Source organism: Silene latifolia, chromosome 9 (genome assembly GCF_048544455.1).
Source record: "Silene latifolia isolate original U9 population chromosome 9, ASM4854445v1, whole genome shotgun sequence".
NCBI lineage: Eukaryota > Viridiplantae > Streptophyta > Magnoliopsida > Caryophyllales > Caryophyllaceae > Silene > Silene latifolia.
Window position 1 is genome coordinate 111,748,461 of NC_133534.1, and position 7,793 is coordinate 111,756,253.

The window sequence follows — 7,793 nt, forward strand, 5'->3', positions numbered from 1 at the left end:
GGGTTCAATTGATTTGATTTTCGTTAATTGTTTTTAGTTGTGTCTTTCTTTACCTTGGGGAAGTCAATCTCCTCAAGGTTGTTCTAATTGTTTTTGAGTTGTTTGTTATTTTGCATGACTAGGAGATCACAAGGTAATTTATTAGCTATTGACTTCGAGATTGAAAGGACCTTAACCAACAATAGAAGAGTTACTAGAGGTGCTTCAAGAGTTGTAGGTATTGGAGAGATTGTGGACATTCAACCAAATAACATTGAGTTTGTCAACCCTTTTGCAAGAGCAGGAGAGGATAACCCAATTCAAAACCCACCACAAAATCAACCCACAATGCCTAAATTTTCATCACATTCCGTGCTAACCGAGGAGAACCTACCGAATGGTACTCCTACACCACCATATTTAACTGGTAATTTCATTGCCAAATCCGCATTCATACAATTAGTTGAGAGAAGTCAATTTGGAGGGATGCCTAGTGAAGACCCTCATTCACATATGGATTCTTTTTGTGACTATTGTGATGCAATTTCTCAAACCGGAGTTACTCACAACAAAATCCGATGGGTATTGTTTCCTTTTTCTTTAATCGGTACCGCAAAGCAATGGTTGAAGAGCCAAGACAAGGCTACCCTTGGTATTGATTCATGGAAGAAGTTAGCACTTGCCTTCTACAATAAATTCTATCCTCCGGAGAAGACTAATAGGTTGAGAGCCCAAATCACCGGGTTTAAGCAAAGGGATGAGGAATCATTGTATGAAGCATGGGAGAGATTTAAGGACACATGTCGTTCTTGTCCACACCATGAACTTAGTGAGTGGTTCCTTGTGAAACAATTTTGGAACGGCTTATATGAAGACTCCCGCAATGTTCTTAATATGGGATCCAACGGGATGTTTACCGAAGTTGATGACAATCAAACATGGGCCAAAATCGAAGAGATGGCGGTTCATAATTCCCAATATAGTAGGCCTCAAAAGGCCACAAGAGGAGGAAAGCATGAGGTAGATTCCATCACTCAATTGGGTGCTCAACTAAGTGCTCATATCGACACCATCAATTTGAAGTTTAAGAAGGCCATGGCTAAGCTTGATGAAGCTTCCAAATCACCCAAACAACATGTCAATGCTATGGTGGCATCATCCTCAATTCCAAGTGGAGTATGTGAAAGTTGTGGAACCTTGGGACATGATCAAAACGAATGTAGGGGAACAAATGAACAAGTAAATGCTTTTCAAGCATACAAGAGTGGTACCCCTTATTCCAACTACTATAATGAGAACACCAAATTTCATCCAAATCTTTCATACAAGAGCCAAAATGTCCAAAACCCTCAACAAACATACACCCCACCTCCAATGAGAAATCAAGCTCAAAGACCCTTTTTCAACCAAAGACAAGGATACCAAAATCAACCTTCCTACAGCCAATCAAATGACCAAAGCTTTGATGTTCAAAAAGCGGTCCTCCAAATATAAAAGAACCAACAAGAATTCTTCACCCAAATGTGAAAAGATAGCCAAGCTAAGGAAATCACCATCAACAACATTCTTGCCCACACCAAAATGTTAGAGACTCAAATGACCCAATTAGCATCTTCTAGCTCTAAAAGACAAAAGGGGCAATTACCGCCTCAAGGTAATCCCCAAAGACATGAGAAGGTTAGTGCTATCCATTTGAGGAGTGTTACAAGATATGAGGGGCCGAAGAGGCCAATTGATGAAGATATTGTGGATGCTAGTGACAAGCAAAGAGTTGTGGAGAACTCTAAGGAGGTAGATCCTACTTTCAACGAACTTTCAAAGAAGAAGAATGAAGAGAAAGCTAAGGAAAAAGAGCCTATTGTGATTAGACTTCCATTCCCAAGTCGCCAAGCTAAGCCTAAGCTTGATGAGCAACTTGGAAAGTTCATGGAAATTGTGAAGAACTTAGAAGTCTCAATCCCATTCACGGAATTGATCAATCATGTTCCGGCTTATGCAAAGTACATAAAAGACATTCTTACCAAGAAGAAATCCATCCGAAAATTAGAGACTATTACCTTTACCAAATTGAGTAGTGCTATTCTTCAAGGGAGTTCCCCTCCAAAGCTCAAAGATCCGGGAAGTTTTTCTATCACATGTACCATTGGCGACACTACAATCAACAAAGCATTGTGTGATCTTGGAGCAAGTGTAAGTGTCATGCCATACTCGGTATATAAGAGGCTAGGAATGGGGGAGCTCAAATGCACCAACATCACTCTTCAAATGGCGGATCGATCAACAAAGATACCTTTAGGGGTATGGGAGGATGTGCCCGTGAGAATTGGCAAATTCTTCATCCCGGTAGACTTTGTCATTGTAGACATGGAGGAGGATTCCAACATTCCTATCATCTTAGGAAGACCTTTCTTGCATACCGCCGGAGTGGTAATCGATGTGAAACATGGAGACCTCACACTTGAAGTAGGGGACGAGACAATCACTTTCAATGTTGACAAAACAATGAGAGCTCCCCGACTACATGAGCCATGCTTCATGGTTGATCACTATAGCCGAGAAAGTGATAGAAAGAAGTTAGAATCTCTATGCAAAGATTAAGCCATGGGTAAAGAAACACCACTCATATGGAAGAAGAAAGTGGATGACCTTCAGCTCTATTCGGCGAGCAAGGAATTTTCAACAACAATGAGAGCTTGAATAGCTCACCCATCATGACAAGTAATGAAGAAGGCCTCATTGGCCAAGGTAACAAGAAAGGAGAGTTGCTCTTATTAACTCATGACATCATTGGGGAACAAGCTAGTGAAGTTTGCGGTCTATGGGACGATGAATTTGAAGGATTGGTCAATCCTTATATTGGAAATGCTATGACCTTAGACCAAGGCTTTGTTGATCCTTGTCATCACTTTGACTTGGAATGCAACAATGAACAGAACAATGTGCAAAGGTCTACCCAAGACCTCTATCATGAAAATGAGCAAGCTTTCGACTACTTCTACAATGTGTTGAGCAATATCAACAACACCTTGGCTTTGCCCCCTTGACATCTCATTCAAGAATTAGAGTTTGGTGGAGTCCTCCCTAAACCACCATTTGTAAATATTCTAACCCCTTAACTCGCATTTTATTTCCTTTATTGCATCTTTGTCATTTTTGGATTTGCATTTTTGGGCTTTGATCAATATTTTTGACATGAGAGCAAGTGAGGGAGGTATTTTAACATGTTTTGATGTGTAGTATTTTACCAAGTGTGAGGATAGAAAATGCCTAGGCTAACCAAGCCTTTGTAGTGCACCCACAATATTTAACAAAGGAGAAGAAGAAAGAATGACACGGAAAAAGGAATCCCCACGAGCGGACCTGAGCTCGTGGGAGCTGAAGAGGATCCGAGCGTCCCCAGGAGAATCTGAGCGTCCCCAGCATCAATACGCACGTCCTGACCTTAGGACGTGGGAGCTGGGAAAGTTTTAATTGAAGAAAAAGTCCGGTAAGGAAATCTGCACAAGCAAGCTTCAATCCGCTCGTCCCCAACTTTTGGTCGCTCGAGTTGTAGTGAATCCGCGCGTCCTGGGAAGTTCCAAATTTATCAAATTTTCCTGTAAGGAAATATGCGCGTCCCATGAAGAATCCGAGCGTCCTAACAGCAATCCGCTCGAGCTGAGGAGTATCCGCGCATCCTGGCACTGTTTTGCAATTTCAGGAAATCCTGTAAGAGGATCCGCGCGTCCCGTGAACAATCCGAGCATCCCAGCCTGTTACTTAAGAAAAACACGGGACATCCCTTCCTTCCCAATTCATTTCTATCTTTCAAAAACACAAACACACACCTTTTTTCCCACTTAAACCCTCAATCCCCTAATTCAAAAACACCAATTTCTCAACAAAATCCACCACCATTCAAACAAAACTTGCTCAAAACAAGATTAAATCACTCCTTTATCAAAAAAAGACCATCTAAACATCAAATTCCTCACAAATTGAATCAATTTTCTAGGGTTTGGGCAAAAATTCGAAAATCCTAAATTGATTGAGGAATTGGTTGAAGTTTGAGGAATCAAGGAACATTCAAGCAAAATCTTGGTTTGTTGATACCAATTTGAGAAGGAGAATACAATGGCAAGGACCAAAGGCGGAGCCAAGGCACCCAAGACTCCAAATTTATCAAAGAGGCAACAAGCTCTTCTTGCATCTAAGGCTTTGGTAGTGACCCAACCAATGGTGGAAAGCCATGAAACCGCAACTCCTATTGAGGAAGCTACCACACCTACTCCAGTTATAGAACAATTGTCAAATTTTCCGGAGGTAACTTCTTAACCGATGCTCATAGGAATGCATTTTTATCCCTTGCTAAAAAGACTATTGTGGCTACCAAGTTTATTTGTCAAGACACTTTGGAAAAATTGAGTGTGCTTGAGTCAACTAGAGCATTTTTCGAGTCCATGAGGTTGTTAACCCTCTTTGAAATGGAAGAATTGACTTAACCTTCATTGACCATGGAGTTCATAAGCTCCTTGAAGGTATATAAGATGGAGACTCGAAATTATGTTGAATTCCGTCTTGAGAACAAGAGTAGAAGCATGACTAATACCAATTTTGGTAAAGTGTTTGGTCAATTGAAATATGATCATTTTGAGAAAAAGCCTTTGAAGTATGATGCCGCACCCCTTTGGAAAGCTATTACCGGTCAAAAATTTGATTCTTTCTGGGAGTGCCATGCTTTATATGTTCACCATCCGGGCATAAGAGTATGGCACAAGTTTATGGGCAATACCTTGATTGCTAGAAAAGGCACCAACCACTTCACCGAACTTGATTTTGTCTACCTTGAGTCCTTCATGAATATCAATGGAAAGTTCACCAAAAAGTACAACATTCTTCAACTATTGCTTGACCGGTGGGTTGAGATTGATAATGGGAAAGATGGAGTGGCCTTCATTGTAAACGACGGCTTGGTAACGAGGCTAGCTAAGCACTTTAGCCCGAATTTCAACAAAGATAACACCTACAAACCGGTTAAAGGGAGCAACCTTCTTGATATGAGCACTATGATCAACAAATTCCATTGGGTCATGAATGACAATCTTGACAACAAATATGAGTGGCTCATCAAAGTAGCTAAGTCCTTTGTCTTGCCTAGCAAGATTTGCCGTATCTCTGTCCGTAGACCAAACTACCTATTTCCCGTCTCCAGGAAGCCGAAGTGATAATTAAGCAACATTTGGAACCAATTGCAAAGCCCTCCTCCTCCACCATTTTGACTCCACCATATCCCTTTGCCTACCGAGAACTCAAACCGAGTGGATCTAATGTCGTGGTAGGCAACGACTATTTGACCCAATTTATGCAACAAATGCATAAAGAAGCTCACGATGATCGGGTGAATGCTTACCGTGCCCAATATCCACCCCTACTACATCTAACTAGGCAAGGACTTCTTGATCCTTCATATCCTTTGCCTAGTTGGGCGGATAAGGAGGTATTCTTCCCAAGTGCTTCTCAAGATGCCGAAATGGATAGTCGGGTGGCTAATGGAAAGGGGGTTGTTGTTATTGAAGACGGGGAAGGTATTGGTTCATGCCAAGAAGAAGAAGAGCAAGGTTCAAGTTCCATTAATGATGATGATAGTGGTGAATCCTCCGGGTCAATGGAGGTGGATGATGAAGAAGATAATGAAGAAATTGATGATAATTTCGATGATGATGATGACGGCAGTGATGCCGGTGATGAGGATGTCACAATGAGCGACAATTGAGGGTTGACAAGGCTTATTGGAGGATACCACAAGTGCGGGGTTGATTACTTGACTTCAACCTATTCCATTGTGAGTTTCCTACACCTCCTTTAGCTTTGTCTCTATATCATGTTTTTAATCTTAATCTTGATCATTTGTTGAGTCACTCTTGACTCTTGGTAGTTTTGAGTCCTAGCAACACTTAAAGGACTCCCACCTCGGTTCCATTGAGGTGTCTCATTTATTGTTCCCATTTGAAAATCCAAAATGACAATTAGAATCATGCATTGCATCCTTGCCTTGTGCATGAACTTCCCTATTTTAACACTAGAAATAATGTTTTGATTGGTTTGGGGAAGTTCAAGCACAAGGAATGGGAGTTAATCCAAATTAGCTCTCCAACCAATAAAATCATGCATCATATAGGATAGATTAGAATACATCACTTATGTATATATGTCATATAGTTTGCATATTAGTGTAGAAATCATCCATATTCATTTAGCTTGCATTGCATAATTTCCTATCGTTTTGGCCATTAAGGACAATGCCCATACTAGTGTGGGGATGGGAAATTCTAACTTAACATTTAAAATCGAAATGATAAAAATTGAAAAATTTCGAAAAACACAAAAATATGTTCTTTTATTTCACAAAAACAAAAACCATAAAAATTTGAAAAAATTTAAAAATCCAAAAACATGTTCATTCCTTTGTAGTATAGAATTGTATATTTTGTACATACTTGTGTTTGTTTATCCTCTTATCACATTGGATCGACTACGCCACATCCGAGGCATGAGGAATATGAAGACCGCATGGTATGATCTTTCCAATTTCCTTTTTTCTCTCTATGTTAATGACTATGTGGCTTTATTTTGGTTGATGCGGTACAAACCAGTGTGATCTTAGGAGTTGCATGTAGTTTATATGGCATACTAGTTGATAGAAGCATATGCATTAGGTTGTATAAATGTTAGTTGCATCATGGCATGTAGTTGCATTTTAGGAAATTTTGTTTGTGAAAACATCTATTTGGAAAACTTGACAAGTGTATATAAGGCCCTTGTTGATACTTTCTCTTCTTTAGACTTTGCTCATTAGAATACCTCTAAAATAGCCAGGATGTGTCATGCTAGTTTTGTTTGACCCATGGACTAAAGCCTAGTCAAGAGTACCTTATGATGTGATGACTCCTTGGCTACCGTTTATTCCAAGGTGACCCTTGAAACCATGCAACCATCTTCCACTTCTATCATCATTTTTGTCAACAGAAAGGGAATGGGCACAAAAATCTCAATTTGAGTTCAAGCATCAAAATGAAAATCAAGAAGTTTGCATCAATTTGCATCAAAGAAAAGAGGAGTACAAAAATAAGAACTCCTATGCTTCAAATAAAAGCACCCTCGTTACAAATTGAGGTGACTTTGAAAATGTTCAAAAAAATGCAAAAGTTGAAAATTGTCAAGCATCAAATTGCCAAACATAAAAGAAATGGCAACAGAAATTGTTCTCAGAAATGTCAAATGACACAAGAAATCGGGGGGGGGGGGGGGATAACAAAACCAAAGGCAAACTCCCACTATGAAACTCAAAAGCAAATTGATCCCTTTTTCCATTGATCCCACTTTTGTGCATGGTAGAGAGGGGACGACCCTTCTTCTTGTCTAGGCAAGAGGGGGAATTCCGTGATCCTACAGTGTTTCTAACATCATAGGGGTCTACACTTGACAAAAGCATTTAGCAATTGAGGACGAAGGTACCCTAGCTTGACACGACTTGGAGGTGATTTATTGGTATCCTCCTAGGCTTAGTAACTTGAAGAAACCATATCTATAATAGAGTGTGTACCCTTAGATTGCTTCCCTTCTAGATAATTTCCGCCACTTAGATGAGGAAAGTGGCTATTCATTTTTGTAGATGCATCCATTACTTGTTTTGTGTGCTTAATGATTGGATGTATCGCCATTTTGGCAAGCCCCACCTTGCCTTGCAAGAAGGCACCCTACCTCATGGATGTTTTGTTGTGAGTTGAAGGGGCGGAGTGAGACCCGCTAATTGTCTCATATCGGCTATATTAGTA

The 7,793-nt window shown here is 40.2% G+C and overlaps 1 non-coding gene across 1 annotated transcript; it reads right to left on the minus strand.

The window, feature by feature from the left end:
• Positions 1 to 699: 699 nt before the first annotated feature.
• Positions 700 to 806, minus strand: LOC141603518 (small nucleolar RNA R71). The gene has a single exon (XR_012525389.1). It is a non-coding gene; the product is annotated as a small nucleolar RNA R71 (small nucleolar RNA).
• Between the last annotated feature and the right edge of the window lie 6,987 nt (positions 807 to 7,793).